We start from the raw sequence: 16507 nt of genomic DNA on the forward strand, positions 1-16507 counted from the left end.
ATCAAGTCATTAGCATTTCCCGCTCTGTGGCCCCAGAAGTTAGTCATGTTGTCTTTTAGTGTATTCTGATCTCCCAACAGCTGCCAGAGACATGGTGTGATGAGGTGACCCCAGTTGTCGCTATAGGTGATGGTTCACATGTGCCTGATGCTCTGTAAGTGTGAAGAGCCACGACGCCGACCATAAAGAAAACGACTGGCTTTTCCCCCTTCCCACTGGGCTGTGTTAAGAGGCAGTGAGGTAATTTGGTAGAAAGTCATGCGAGCTCTGACGTGAAAAGGCGCTGTGGAAATACTGTGGCACCCTCTATCGCAGCACAGACACATCTGCTTTTCATGAGATAAAAAAAGGAAGGAGCCAGAACAGAAGGTTCATTCATTCGCTCATTCAGCCGGTATTTACAGACATGTATGAGGCACTGTGATGCCAACTGAGTTATATGAATTAAGAAAATCAGCTGGTTCTTCTTCAAGGAATTTAAGGCATCAGGTATAGGAGGCTTTCTCTTCAGATACTCTTAGTACCCACAGGCCACCAAGCACTTGAATTCCCATGTCTGCAGGTGGTCACTTACAGCATGGCCAAGCCAGTGGCTTTTCAAAGTTGATGACATTTTGCTGAGGTGACGTTAAGAGTAGATTATGTACCTTTTACATAAAATCCAAAACTAAACCACAGAGACACGTGCCAGAAACGCTAAAATGCTGAGTTGGATTGTGGCCAGTGATGCTTGTTAGAAAACATATGAAAACTTATTTTGAAATAAAACTTTTTAAGGGGGAGAAACAGTGCCCTAAACAAAAAGAATGCCCTGAAACAGAAAGATCCACAACACTAGACTCTGAAGAAACTTCTGTGAGAAGAAAGAACTCCAGGATGCCTTTGAAGGGCATATCAATTTTCTCCCCAAATGAAAATTGCATCCTATTTTCTCATAAACTTGCTTCATGTAGAACATACCAAAAAACCTACTTCAGATTCCACAACTCACAATTCTACCATCAAGGATGAGTAGCAAGGATTTCTTGGGTTCTGTCAAGTTATTCAGCTCTTTCGATAACTTGAGGAGTTATTTCTTCTACAGCTTTAAGGCCATATCTGAGCAGGACAGGCAAGGCGCCTGGCCCTTTAGCAGCAAGGCATTCTTTTTGTTTTCTTCCCTCATTAGAGAAGAGGAAGAAAGGGGGCCTGGACAAATCTTTGCTTCAAGTTGAGGAAGCCTTGATCTGCTTTTGCGGTGATAAGTGTTACTAATTACCCTGGCAATTAATAATTTTAACCATTTGTTTTCAAAACAAACTACAGACCGGCTTGTTCTGCCTTCTGATTGTTGCAAAGTTTGATGACAGCGAAAATGAAAGTGGGGGGGGGGGGGCTACAAAATATAATGATGTATTTAAAAATGTGTTTACTGTGACTATACCATTGACTTCTACTCATGTTTCTTCAATGCCAGATAGTGTAGTTTGCTTCCTTTTTGACTGATAAGCATCCCACCATCACCTTATGAGACATTTGGTCCTATCTGTCCCGTTTGTTTCCCTCGAGGTAACTGTATAAAGAAGGAGGAAGGAAATTAGGAATCTCTCATGCACTGAAGAGGTTAGAGGTTTGAGGCAGTCTGCCAAGGGGCTTGAGTGTCACTGCGCATTCTTGCTGGTCTACCACGAGCACACGGCCCTGCCTGGCCATTAGCCATGCCGTTTCAGAAGCTGTGTTTGCAGAGGACATCTCTAAGGGACAAGGTCACGCCTTCTACTCTTCATAGAGACTGAAGAGTGAGCTTGCTTCCACTTGCCTTAAAAGCAAGAGCTCCTGTGAGCTAAGCGTTCCCCCCACATAACAGCCCTCCGTGTGTGCAGGTGCCCAGTCTGGAGGAGGGGGACTGGGGGAGGGTGGGAAATGGAAGCAAATCCGCATGAAGCTCACATGCTGTGAGCCATGAAGGACAGAGTCCTTGGACTTGGACATAGACATCTCGGATCTTCTCCCAGCATTCACGAAATCAAAGCGGGCTAACTTGTAAGCTTGTAAGTTGTGTAGAATCCCAGTTCCTGACACAGTCTGACAGAGGAACTCTCCCAAGTGGATTATTTAGTTAAATGATTTCCAGGAAACAGAAAACTACAAGGATTATGTCTGTGTGTCTAAAGTAAGAAAATCCATCAGCAGCCCAGCATTTTAGAGCCTTGCTAGCAACTCACATTCTTTCTTTCATAAAATGTTAATTTCCTTGCCACCCTGACTCCTCTGCCCTTACAAGAATCACTTTTGTCTTATTAAACCGAATCCCTTTTATGCTCCAAGAGCCTGATGATTAGTCTTGATTTTATAAAAATTAAGTGGAATAGGTACTCAGCTATGAAATGATTGATAATGGTAGATTCATGTGTAGAGAATCACAGAAACCTCAAATCACAAAAGCTAAAATTAAGTGGCTCAAAGATAACTAACCCAGGAAAGCTTTCAGATCTTATGGAAGGCACGGAGCTAAGGAATGGACTGTTAGACCCAAGCAAACCCTCAAAGGCTGACTCTTAAACATGGGGAACCAATTGCTCAAAGTATTACCTGATAAATTCCCTAATGTTATTTTATACAATATTGGAGAAGCAGAATCAACTTTATCTCAGTCTCTCATCTTTGGAAGCAGAGGTGTATGGTAAAGTGACTCATCCCCCACAGCCTCAGGGTCAATTTCAAATATTTGGATACTTTATAGCATCTGGGCTTCCCAGATGGCTGGCTCCCTGGTGAAGAATCCATCTGCTAATGCAGGAGACTTGGTTCGATTCCTGGGTCGGGAATATCCTCTGAAGAAGAAAATGGCAACTGATTCCAGTATTCTTGCCTTGGAAAATCCCATGGACGGAGAAGCCTGGCAGGCTACAGTCCATGGGGTCACAAAAGAGTCAGACACGACTGAGCGACTAAACAACTACAGCATCTAGCGCTAATGAACATTAAACTCTTAAACTAGTGACTATATGAGGAATTGAATGAATACATATAGGTTGAGTTAGAGCTTGAATCCGGATTGTCTCTTCTTCAGACCAGTGCTTGCTGCCCTGTTGATAGACCTGATTTTCCAAACCAGTCATTTGCATACCAGTGTTGCAATTTTTGCCACGTTAATCTAACCATTCAATTAACATCCCTTTCAAACTTAGCTTTGTTCAAAACAATACCTGCAAATTGAGGATTAATTGTGTTATTCATATTTTTCTATTATTACAAAATACGTGTGTGCATGTATGTGTGTGTGTTCAGTTGCTCAATCATGTCTGACTCTGCAACCCCTTGGATTGTAGCCCACAAGGCTCCTCTGTCCATAGGGTTTTTCAAACAAGAATACTAACGTGGATTGCCACTTCTTTTTCAAGGGGATCTTCCCAACTCACAAAACCACGTCCTGCATTGACAGGCAGATTCTTAACCACTGCACCACCTGGGAAGCCCTAAGAAAATATAGAACTATTTAAAAAGCTCATTGTTTTCAACCAGAGCTATAAGCAACAATCTTTGGGAAACATTGATTAGACAGTCTAGAGAAAAATAAGCATCAAGACTGCATAGACTCATTCCTTACTGTTTTCATTTTTGTTGATAAGTTCAAATCTTGATTCCATGGAGACCCTAAGATTCTGAACTTTCATTTGAGAAACACTAAAAACACACTGGTAATTTCTTACATTTTTCTCTATTGAACGAATGAATGAAATGATTCTCTTCAAATTAGCCAACCATTAGTTATTATTAGGAAATTATAATCTTCAGAAAAGTATACAAAAAACAACTTAATTTACCAAATAGCACTATAGCATACTATTAATTCTAGTCTTGAAATCAAGTTTCAATAAGCAGAATATATTCTTTACTCACCAAATTCAGGACAACACTCATTCTCCAATGAATTTAGTAACCTTTCAAGGGAAAAAAAAAGTAAAAAGGAAAATGTGAGTTCTTTTTTAGGAATGAGATCAAATACATTTTGCAAATTAATGAGTGTAAAGTATGAGGAACACACCTGGTTACACTTGAAAGTTATCAAAATGTTCCATTTAGCATATTTCACTTTAAAATATCCACGGTATGTTTAGAACCCTCTAATTACTAAAACCAAGTTCAAAGTTTTTATGAGCTTGATGAGAGTATGTCAGACTAGAACATCAAAATGAACTTGGAAGTTTCTCTATTTTATTAATCATTTCTTCCTCACACAATACTTTGCCTTGTAATGATAAATGATAGTTTCCAATTTGGAGTTCCCCATTCTCTATAAGAATACTTTAATTTATGCTTTTATTTATATAGTTTATAACATATGCACATTCCAGATCACATGAATGGTCATCTTATGATCAGTTATTTCTATGCAATTTCAGTGGTCTCTATTGAATGTTTTCCTATTCAGAAGGGAATTTTGTGGTTATTTTTATCAATTTTTTAATGAAAAAATATAATAAAAATGAAACAATATAACAAAAGTTCACTTCATATAAAGTTTGCCCAGGTTTATATACCCTTTTTATATTCACTTGGATGTACTGTTCCTTTTTGTCACTTTTTGCCATGTCAAGATTTTTTTTCCTGTTCTTTCAAGGACACATCTTAATTATCAGCAACATTGTTTTATCCAGTTTACAATCTTTTGTGAATGACATGTTGCTTCTGACATTATGGCTACTTTTTTGTATGCTATCTTCTTCAGATAATTTGTCTAAAGATTTCCTCTAAGTTCAAATTCTCTAGCAAGATACATGTTTGAACCTGAAATTTTAAAAAGGTGAATGCTCTAGAATTACCATATCCTACTTATTAGTAATCATTTTCCTTCATTTTAAAAATAGTTTTATCTTCCAAGGGTGTATGCAAAATAAACCATAGGGGAGTTTTGGGGTCTGTTTTTTAAAATGTAGTTTAAGTGTCTTCTTATCTACAAGTCTTCTTTCCATTCTTTTTTCTTCCAGTGCAATTTATTTGTTAAACAAAAGGACTTTGTTTGTTTTGTTTTTTTTTCATGTTGTTTGTTCTTGACTTGTTGCTGTTTTGTTCCATATCAGATTTCGATGTTTATCCAGACAGTAGATTTAACACATTTCTCTGTTCTCTGTATTTCCTGTTAAATTGCTAGTTCGTGGGCTTGATCAGGTCAGGCTGCATTAAAAAAAATTTTTTTTGTGAGACTATTTCATTGGTGGTGCTGTCTTCTTACACCACGGAAGTCAATGCTATCTGCCAGGTTCTCTGTGTGTTGTTAGTAATATCGGTGCCCAGTGTCAAGATCAGTGTTTCTCAACAGTCTTTTTCACTATGCCCCACCCCCAGAGTCTTTTAGACATTATTTTCCTAGTTATCCCCTCCCCCTGGGAAACTGTCTTTTGCCAAACTTGGAAAGCCAGTATGTCTTCAAATATTTTTCAGTACCACACTCTTTTTCCTTTCTATGATTCTGATGACACAAATGCCAGGTCTTTTTTGTCATCCTTGTGTTCTGAGTTTGTTATTTTTTTCTTCAACCATTTTCCTCCTTGTTTGAAGGCTGGATAATTTCTACTGAAGTATCCTCCAGTTCGTTCTTCTCTCTTTCATCTCCATCCTACCACTGGATCTTTGTAGACAGTTTTAAATTTCGGTTATTTCATTTTTCAGTTATACAGTTTCCATTTGGGTCTTATTCATAGCTTTTATTATGTTGCTTATACTTTCGATTATAACTTTTGTTTCAGGAGTTTTCATAATTGCTTGTTCAAGTATTTTTAAATAGCTGCTTAAAATCTTTTCAGGACAACTTCGACATTTGTACCATCTCAGAGTTGCAGTGTTATTTTCACATAAAGTGAGATTTTCATGGTTCTTCATAAGCTGAATAACTGCAGATTGGATCCTAGACATTTTGTGTACAACATTATGAGACCCTAGGTCTTATTTAAGTACCAAGGAGAATGCTGATATTTTTGTTTTGGTAGGAATTTGAGTTGGTTAGTTTGAAGATGTAAGTTCCAAACCACCTTCTTTGGGCTGTGGTTCCAATGTCACTTCAATCTGGAAAGTCTTGGCAGTGCTTCATTTTTACTTAGTTCTAGCAATCTTAATAATTCAATAGAGTATGTATTATGATGTTCATTTTCCAGGTAAAAAGAGGTTTTAATTCAGCCTATTACGAGCTGTGTGATACTGGACAAGACACTCTTTGAGCCTTGATTTCCTCATCTGTAAAATGGGGTTGATAATCCCTAGATCACTGAATCAAGGACTGAGTAAACTATCACATGTAGCATACCAAGCATACTGCAAACCTTAAAGAAACCTGGCTGGTAGTCTCATTAAAGCAAGAAATCAGCTTTGGTGAGGAAAAGTAATATATAATCAAATATATATATTTTAAGTTACAGAAGATACCTTTTGGGAATTGTATACACTGGGTAACCACCACCCCAATCAAGATATCATGGGACATTTCCACTACAGCAGAAAGCGCCCACCAGCCCCTGCTCAGTCAACGCTCTACCCATTTTCAACCCCAGGCACCCACTGATCTGACTTCTACACAGTAGATAAGTTCTGTCTCTTCTAGAACTCTATAGTAACAAAATCATGCAGTCTATACCTTTTTCATCAGGCTATTTTCACTCAGCACAATATATTCCAGGTTCGTCTGTATTAACAGTTTGTCCCTGTTCATTGCTGACTAGTATTCCACTGGGCTGCCTTAATGGCTCGGTGGTAAAGACTCTGCCTGCAACATAGCTTCCCAGGTGGCTCAGACGGTAAAGAATCTTCTTGCAATGCAAGAGACCCAGGTTTGACCCCTGGGTTGGGAAGAGCCCCTGCAGAAGGGAATGGCAACCCACTCCTGTATTCTTGCCTAGAGAATTCCGTGGACAAAGGAGCCTGGCGGGCTACAGTCCATGGGGTCGCAAAGAGTCAGACATGACTGAGAAACTAACACACACATGCAAGTATTCCATTATTTCATTGGGAGTTTTTCTATTACTGATTTAAAAGGTTCTTAGAAATTCCAAATTCAAGCCCTTTGTTAATGTATTGTGACTATCTTTTTGTTTTCTTAATGATTCCTTTCAAAGAACATGGAACTTTAATTCTTATAAAGTTCAATTAATCTTTTCTCTTTTATTATTATTTTTGTGACCTTTCTCAAAAAATTTGCTAACAACTAGGAGACAAAGATTTTCTTCTCTGTCTTCTTCTAGAAGTTGTATAACTATATCTCAATGTTTCCATCTGTGATCCATTTTGAATTTACAGTTTTGTGTATGATGTAAGTAGGGGTTGAGATTCTTTGTCTTCCTATACTGATATCCGGGTTTTGGGGACACCATTTGTTGAAAAAAGAACTATCCTTTCTCATGTAATTATCTTGGTATCATAGTGAAAATCAACTGACCATATGTAATATGTGTAGGTTTATTCTTAGATGCTGTTCTGTTTCATTTATCTATATGTCTATCTCTATACCAACACTCCATTTATTTTATTGCTTTAGCTTTATAATAAAGCTTGAAATAAGGTAGCATAAGTCCTCTAACTTTGTTCTTAGAGAATTGTTTTGGCTATTGTAGATTCTTTGTATTTCCATATGAATTTTAGAATCAGCTTTAGAACATGGTTACTGAGAGAAATGAAACTCATGGGGCTAGCATCACAATTGCCCAGGCTCCCTGTCTAGGGACAATTGATGGATTTGATTTCCTAGTAAGTTGTTGAGGACTTCATGTCTATGTTCAGTTTTATATTTTTTAATGTCTTCATCTACTTTTGGTATCAGAGTAATGCTGTTCTCATAAAATGAGTTGGGAAGTGTTCTTTCATTTTTTATTCTCTGGAACAGTTTATGGAGAATTGATAAAATTTCTGAAAATAGAAGAATTTACAAGTGACATCATCTGAATATGTAGTATCCTTTGTGGGAAGATTAACCTGGTAATGACATTTCAAAATACAGATAAATTTTAAAAATGAACAGATAAATTTAAAAATTAAAAATTTTTTAATTTAAAATAAAATTTAAAATTCATATCATCTGTTGTTGCTGAGAGAGCTTTTTATTTTTTTTCTTTCAGGGATTTGTCCATTTTATCTAAATTATCAAACTTATTGACATAGGTTGTTCTTAATAGTCCCTCATCAGCCTTTTAATGTCTATAGAATCTATAATGATGCTCCCCTCTTTTATTCTTGATAATCTGTAATTTATAGCGTCTTCTCTCTTTTCCTAGATAACTCTGCCTAGAGCTTTTAATTTTATTGTTCCTTTAAAAGAAACATCTTTTGATTTCATTGATTTTTTTTCCTACTATTTTAAATTTTTTCAACATGATTAGTTTTTGCTCTATATTCTTTCTTTCCAACTGCTTGTTTTGAGTTTAATTTGTCCTTCTTTTCCTAGTTTCTTCAAGTGAACACTTAGATTCTTATTTTGAGACCTCCTTTGTTTTCTCATATAAGCATTTAATGGTAAGGAAATATCTCAAAGCACTGCTTTCATAGCATCTCATAAATTTGACATTTACATTTTAATTACAAACATTTTCTAATTTCTCCTGTGACATCTTGTGACTCACATTTTGTTTAGAAGCATGTAGTTTAACTTTCAATTACTTGGGTTTTTAAAAAATACCTCTTTGTTATTGATTTCTAGTTAAATTTCTTTGGGGGCAGAGAAAATATTTTGTCATGACTTCAATCATTTAAACTTTGTTGAGGTTGTTTTATGGTCCATTTTGGTGAATATTCTATGTGCATTTAAATAAAAGACATGTGTTCTAGTTATTGGGTGGAATGTTCTAGAAATGTCAAATAGGTTAAATATATTGATAGTTTTCATTCAGGTCTTCTATATCAATAGATCCCACATTTGTCTGCACTCTGTTGAAACCATCTTTGTAAATTCCAAAAGTATTAATGCCAGTATCCCACCCTAAAGACTAAAATTTTAATAAGGGTGGGATGTATCATTTAATCACTCTTCTTTGAAGTCATTAGGAGATTTCCGGGTGAGTCTAATGTGAAGGTAAGCTTTAGACCCGGGATCTGTATCCTTACAGATTTTCTGTACATTTGTTTTACAAATGATACAGAGGGAAGTCGTGAACTTTTCAACTACTGTTGTGGGATAGTTTCTTATTTCAGTTCTATAAGTTTTTGCTTCAGTGCCATTTTGTAGCTGTTAGGATTTTGTATCTTTTTAATGAACTGATCCCTTTATCTTGTTCTAATATCAATCTCCCCAGTACTAGTGAAGGTAAACATAAAAAAAATCTTTTTGATCACTAAGTTTTCCTCTTTTGTGAGTTGCCTGTTTATGTTATTGGAATATATTTTTTATCTTTGTTGGGATTCTTTATATTTTCAGAACTTTATTCTTTTAGTCTGTGGCTTGCTTTTAACTTTATTTAAAATGTCTTCTCATCTGTGTATAAAACAATCAAAATTTAAAATCTTTTCCTAATGAATGGTACTGTTTTGTCTGGTTTAATAAATTCCTCCTTATGGTGATGTCATAAAGACATCTGTTTTTTCCTAAAAGTTCAGAATGCATATTTACTTCACACTGCATATTTGTAATTCAATTTTATTTGTGGTGTGAAATCAGGATCTAATCTCATATTTTTATATGAATAGCCAGTTTAACTAAAACCACCATAATCTATCTTTTCTATAGCATATTAACAAAGTTATTGTGCCAATTTTACTACGAAGAAGAGAAAACAATAGTTTTTCCCACAACTTCACTAACTTAACTTCCTTACCAAACACCTTTATTGGATACCAACTTCCAGGTACAGGCACTTGGCTTTCTATCTTTCTTTATGTCTGTCCTTGTGTTAACACTGCATTTTAAAAAGTTGCTTTTAAAATAGAATTTCAATATGATCTAGGAATTCCACTTGTGGTTATATACTCAAAAGAACTGAAAGCAGAGTATCAAATAGATATTTGCATATATCACATTCATAGCAGCATTCATAATAGCTAAAAGTTAACAACAACTCAGGAGTCCACTGAAGGATGAATGGATAAAATGTAGTATACACATACAACGGACTAATATTCAACCTTAAAGAAGAAGAAATTCTAACACAAGTACAACATGGATGAACTTTCAGAATGTTATGCTAAGCAAAATAGGTCACAAAAGACAAATACTGTATGATTCCACTTAAATAAGGTGCCTAAAATAGTCAAATTGATAGAAACAGAAAGAGTGATGGTTGCTAGGGGCTGGCAGTAGAGGTTAAGTGGGGAGTTGTTGTTTAATGGGCATAGAGTCTCAGTTTTGAAAGATGAACAGAGTTCTGGGGATTGGTTGCACAATGAGAATGTACTTAACACTACTGAACTGTACACTTTAAAACAGCTATTTACATGGTAAATCTTTTATGTATGTTTCACCCTATTTGAAACCAAAAGAAAAAAAATACCCCCCAAACCTGTTCATCTAGGGGGGGAACATCTGCTTTTAAACAGTTCTCTTAGTCTTCAGGGTTCTGCAGTTTCACCACAATGTATCCAGGTATGGAATTTCTGCTCAAGAATAAGTGCTTCTTGAATCTAAGTCAATCACTCCATAACCCTGAAAAATTCTCAGTTATTATTCTTGGAATGCTGCCCACACCCATCCTCTCTAGCCTCTCATTTTGACACTATTAGACTTACGTTGAACCTTTCTTATTTCCCATTTACTTAGTTCCTGCATTGAAGTCTAGTAAATTTTCCACATGGTGTCCATCTTAGTTCCAGTGGAAGGTATAGTTCTCAAACACTGAATGGAAAATTTTTTTTAATATATTCCTTAAAGGAAGTAAGGCTCAAGGTCAGCAAACGGTGCTAGAAGTAAAAAGTCAAGAAACCAAGCAGATGTAAGCCTCATCTCTACAACTCAGGAGACAGTGTCAATGCCAAAACATTAAAAAATGTTAAAAACAAGCAGGATATGGTTTTTAGTCTATGGGAACTCAAACAGAATTTGTATCCTACTGTTGTGTGAAAACTGTATAAATCTTCATTATGTTTAATTGGTTCATAGTGCTTTTCAGGCCTACTATATCCTTCTACTTTCTGTCTATTCATTGTTAACTTTTGAGAGTTTGTTATTGGAACTCCAACCAAAAATTTTAATTCATCTACTTAAAAAAATCATGTAACATATAGTGGAACTACATGTAACTTTGTTCTGTATTTTCCGTGTCCTGTAGATGTGTTATTATACTTTCATTCATAACTTAAGAAAAAATTTAAAATTAAACAGTAAACACATTTGAATTGGAAAAACAATAACAACGACAAAACAGGATGCTGCTTTGTGTCACGAGCTGGGTATGTGTGATTGGTATCAAGTCGGTAACATTACATACCAAAGGCTCGCACACAGCATTTCACACTGTGTCTATGACCTTGAGCGGGCCATTAATTTACTCTTAAGCTTCTTTCTGTGGGTTGCTGGGAGGAACAAATATTATTAAAGTGAGCAAAAGTGCTCTATAACCAAAGTAGCAGTAAGGTATTTTCTCAATTCTAAAATATTATTAAGTGGTCGGGCGCACTAATGGATTTTAAATAAGGGGAAGATACGAAGATGAACTACCTATCAGTGTTACACTTAAGAGCTTTCCGATTTGGGAAATTAAAAATATGGCAAAGTCTGCTTTTAGAATTAAAAACCACCGTACTTTCTCTGCTATTATGTCCACACATGCCCTTGTCTTAAATTTGAAGGATTTCTCTCTCTCTGGCCCAGAGTTCAGTTTTACCAACCTCCTTCCTGACAGCTGTCAGAATTTTCCACAGATTTCTCGACCCCATTTTCAGGGACCTGCTGAGACTTGAGAAGCTGCCTCTGTCGGACTGGCTTTCACACGCTTAGCTTAGCTAAGGTACTGTCATTGGCTGTTGCTTTTCCCGGACCCGCCTACAGCGATCTCAACTCTGATTGGATACCACTGTTCTTTTGTTAAGCAAAAGGTGGATCCTGAGGCTTTGGGATAGGACGATTGGGGCGTCGGGAAGCTAATGCGCAGGCGTGTTTTCTTGAGTGGTGATTGGCTGGCAACAGGCCAGGCAGGGGCGGGACTCCTGTCTCGGCGCACGCTCTGTGGGCGGAGAGGGCGGGGCTGCCGGTGCCAGTTGGTCCAAGTGTCCAGGCCTGAGGCGTCCTGCTGAACCCTCCCCCTACCGGCGCCTCAGAAGGCAGGTGAGGGTAGTCGTGGACCGCGAGGGGCCCGGCCTCGGGCGGCTGGAATTGCGGCCTCGATACTGCTGAGAGCCTCTGGAGGGCGGGGAGGGCTGGACGCCGGCCGGCGCATCGGGGACCCGGGAAGAGTGCCTGGGCATTTGGTGAGCGGCTGAGGCCTGGCTCCCCGGAGAACTCCTGCGCAACCTCTCTGTCTCAGCCTCTCAGTGTTGGGCACTGAGGTTCCTTTGTGGAGGGTCGCTGGCGATCCTTCGCGCGGACTTCCTGTCGCCTTGTCCCCGCCGCTCCGGAGTCTGAGGACTCTGTACAGCCCTGAAATGGGACTGTGGGAGCGGGTGTTCGGGTGGGATGAGACCTGGCACGCCTGGACCTGCTGAGAACTTGGAGATGGGGGGAGAGGACGCCCAGGCGGGGAGGGAGGCAAGTGAGCGGTAAAACCAGGGTTGGCGGCATCTTTTCAGGCGCTGAAAGTAGACCTCGGGTTAGTTTCTCACTGAGCATCTCTCAAGGTCCTGATAGACACATCTAGGGGAGTTAGGATTGGACGAGTAACAAGAGACATCCCTGAAAGACAGGGTTTTGTTGTTTAATGTATCGATTCTGGTACTATGACGTAATAATATTAAGGACAGATGCTGTGTTCCCAACGCTGAATCTGTACCTGAGAATCCAAAGCTTCGCTTTTATATTCTGTGCCTGTTCTCATTCATTGATTAAAACCAGTATAGCTAGCTACTCTGGGGGTCTCGTTTATGAGCAAATCCTTGTTTGGGCAATCAGTCTCTTAATTTTGCGGAATTTAAAATTGGATTTATTTAACCAGAACAAGTCAGAATTTGAAGGTACCTGAAAAAACTTTGTTGAAAGTCGATGCATCTTATGAAATTTACATTTAGGTTTTTAGATAGCAGAAATAGCAAGAAAATTTGACATCAAGGACTGTAAAATGTTTTGCAAATTTAGATTAAGGTCATATTAAAGTGCCTTCTGTTGTGTAATGCAGGGATTTTATAGTTAGATATGAGTTCAAATTCTTGATACAGACTTTGGCTGTGAAATCTAAGACAAAATACATAGTCTTTCTGAGATTGTGTCCACATTTATAAATTGGCATGTCCTGTTGATTTCATGAGCTAATAATATGTGTAAAACATTTAGTATATTAAAGCACAGTGACTTTTAATAGTCTTACTAGTTCATTAATAAGTGGATCATAGATGATGAAAATCAGCTTTAGATGAAGAAAAGTGAGTGGTTGCGGATATCAGAGAAAATTCTCAAAAGCTCAGGTCTCAGATGTGAGCATACCAGTGGTGATGTGGGAAAAACTAGACTGGGACGTTGACTATATGTAGTCTTGGCTCTATGTAACTACTACTGTTGTCTTGGGTAAGCCATTATCATTTTGGCCTTGGCTTATTTGTAAAAACGAGGCAGTTGGGCCATCTGATTTTTTTTCTGAAATTCTTTTTGTAACTTGTATTAGAGCTAAAAGGCAGAGAAGATACAGTTCAGTTGCTCAGTGGCGTCCGACTCTTTGTGACTCCCATGGACTGCAGCATGCCAGGCCTCCCTGTCCATCACCAGCTCCCAGGGCTTGCTCAAACTCATGTCTATCAAGTTGGTGATGCCATCCAAGCTTCTCATCCTCTGTCATCCCTTTTTCCTCCTGCCTTCAATCTTTCCCAGCATCAGGGTCTTTTCAAATGAGTCAGTTCTTTGCATCAAGTGGCCAAAGTATTGGAGTTTCAGCTTCAGCATCAGTCCTTACAATGAACATTCAGGACTGATTTCCTTTAGGATTGACTGGTTGGATCTCCTTGCAGTCCAAGGGACTCTCAAGAGTTCTCCCAACATAACAGTTCAAAAACATCAACTCTTCCGCACTCAGTTTTCTTTTTAGTACAACTCTCACATCCATACATGACTACTGGAAAAACCATAGCCTTGACTAGACAGACCTTTGTTGGCAAAGTAATGTCTCTGCTTTTTAATATGCTGTCTGGGTTGGTCGTAACTTTTCTTCCAGGAAGCAAGCGTCTTTTAATTTCATGTCTGCAGTCACCATCTGCAATGATTTTTGGAGCCCAAAAAAATAAAGCCTGTCACTGTCTCCACTGTTTCCCCATCTATTTGCCATGAGGTGATGGAACCGGATGCCGTGATCTTAGTTTTCTGAATGTTGAGTTTTAAGCCAACTTTTTCAGTTTCCTCTTTCACTTTCATCAAGAGGCTCTTTAGTTCTTCACTTTCTGTCATAAGGGTGGTGTCATCTGCATATCTGAGGTTATTGATATTTCTTCTGGCAATCTTGATTCCAGCTTGTGCTTCATCCGGCCCAGCATTTCTCATGATGTACTCTGCATATAAGTTAAATAAGCAGGGTGATAATATACAGCCTTGACTTACTCCTTTCCCAATTTGGAACCAGTCTGTTGTTCCATGTCCAGTGCTGTTGCTTCCTGACCTGCATACAGATTTCTCAAGAGGCAGGTCACGTGGTCTGGTATTCCCATCTCTTTCAGAATTTCCCAGAGTTTGTTGTGGTCCACACAGTCAAAGGCTTTGGCATAGTCAATAAAGCAAATATAGATGTTTTTTCTGGAACTCTCTTGCTTTTTCAATGATTCAGCAGATATTGACAATTTGATCTCTGGTTCCTCTGCCTTTTCTAAATCCAGCCTGAACATCTGGAAGTTCATGGTTCACATACTGTTGAAGGCTGGCGTGGAGAATTTTGAGCGTTACTAGCATGTGAGATGAGTGCAATTGTGCCGTAGTTTGAGCATTCTTTGGGATTGCCTTTTTTGGGGATTGGAATGAAAACTGACCTTTTCCAGTCCTGTGGCCACTGCTGAGTTTTCCAAATTTGCTGGCATATTGAGTGCAGCACTTTCACAGCATCAACTTTTAGGATTTGAAATAGCTCAACTGGAATTCCATCACCTCCACTAGCTTTGTTCGTAGTGATGCTTCCTAAGGCCCACTTGACTTTGTACTCCAGGATGTCTGGCTCTAGGTGAGTGATCATACTGTTGTGATTATCTGGGTCAAGAAGATCTTTTCTGTATAGTTCTTCTGTGTATTCTTGCCACCTGTTCTTAATATCTTCTGCTTCTGTTAGGTCTATACCATTTTTGTCCTTTATTGTGCCCATCTTTGCATGAAATGTTCCCTTAGTATCTCTAATTTTCTTGAAGAGATTTCTAGACTTTCGCATTCTATTGTTTCTGCTATTTCTTTGCACTGATCACTGAGGAAGGCTTTCTTATCTCTCCTTGCTGTTCTTTGGAACTCTGCATTCAAATGGGTATATCTTTCCTTTTCTCCTTTGCCTTTCACTTCCCTGTATTCACATTTATTTGTAAGGCCTCCTCAGACAACCATTTTGCATTCCTTTTCCTTAGGGATGGTCTTGCTCCCTGCCTCCTGTACAATATCACGAACCTCCATCCATAGTTCTTCAGGCACTCTGTCTATCAGATCTAATCCCTGGAATCCATTTGTCACTTCCAAATCGTAAGGGATTGGATTTAGATCATACCTGAATGGTCTAGTGGTTTTCCCTACTTTCTTCAATTTGCGTCTGAATTTGGCAATAAGTTTATGATCTGAGCCACAGTCAGCTCCTGGTCTTGTTTTTGCTAACTGTAGAGAGCTTCTCCATCTTTGGCTGCAAAGAATATAGTCAGTCTGATTTCAGTATTGACCATCTGGTGATGTCCATGTGTAGAATCTTCTCTCGTGTTGTTGGAAGAGGGTGTTTGCTATGACCAGTGGGTGCTCTTGGCAAGACTCTATTGGCCTTTGCCTTGCTTCATTCTGTCCTCTAAGGCCAAATTTGCCTGTTTCTCCAGGTATTTCCTGACTTCCTACTTTTTGCATTCCAGTCCCCTATAATGAAAAGGACAATAGCTAACATTATTGAGTATTGTTGCAGTCACATTATATATGGGGCTCCCCAGGTGGCTCCATATATAATGTGACTGCAACAATACTCACATTATATATATCAACTCGTGAAATTCTCACAACATACTGTGAGTTACACTGTTTTTAACCTCATTTTACAGATGAAGAACCTGAGACTGAGATGTTTACCTGAGGTTCCAGATCTTATAAATAGGAGAGGTGGGGTTTGAATACAGGTAATCTAAATCCAGCAGGGACTTAGAGGGCAGAAGGAGAGGAGGGCATTAGAGGATGAGATGGCTGGATGGCATCACCAATGCAATGGACATGAACCTGGGCACACTTTGGCAGATGGTGAGGGACAGGGAGGCCTGATGTGCT

The 16507-nt window shown here is 38.5% G+C and overlaps 1 protein-coding gene and 1 long non-coding RNA gene across 5 annotated transcripts in view; one reads left to right on the forward strand and one right to left on the reverse strand.

The window, feature by feature from the left end:
* Positions 1-11874, reverse strand: part of LOC136145682 (uncharacterized) — an 85783-nt gene extending 73909 nt beyond the window's left edge. Inside the window, exons 1-2 of the long non-coding RNA XR_010658829.1 lie at positions 11779-11874; positions 3883-3923 (exon numbers count right to left, since the gene is read on the reverse strand). This is a non-coding gene — a long non-coding RNA (uncharacterized lncRNA). The remainder of the gene's footprint in view (positions 1-3882; positions 3924-11778) is intronic.
* The window catches only part of SCOC (short coiled-coil protein), a 78041-nt gene that overhangs the window by 16968 nt on the left and 44566 nt on the right, over positions 1-16507 (forward strand). The gene's annotated exons all lie outside the window — the stretch shown is intronic.

Source organism: Muntiacus reevesi, chromosome 13 (assembly GCF_963930625.1).
Source record: "Muntiacus reevesi chromosome 13, mMunRee1.1, whole genome shotgun sequence".
Taxonomy (NCBI): Eukaryota; Metazoa; Chordata; class Mammalia; order Artiodactyla; family Cervidae; genus Muntiacus; species Muntiacus reevesi.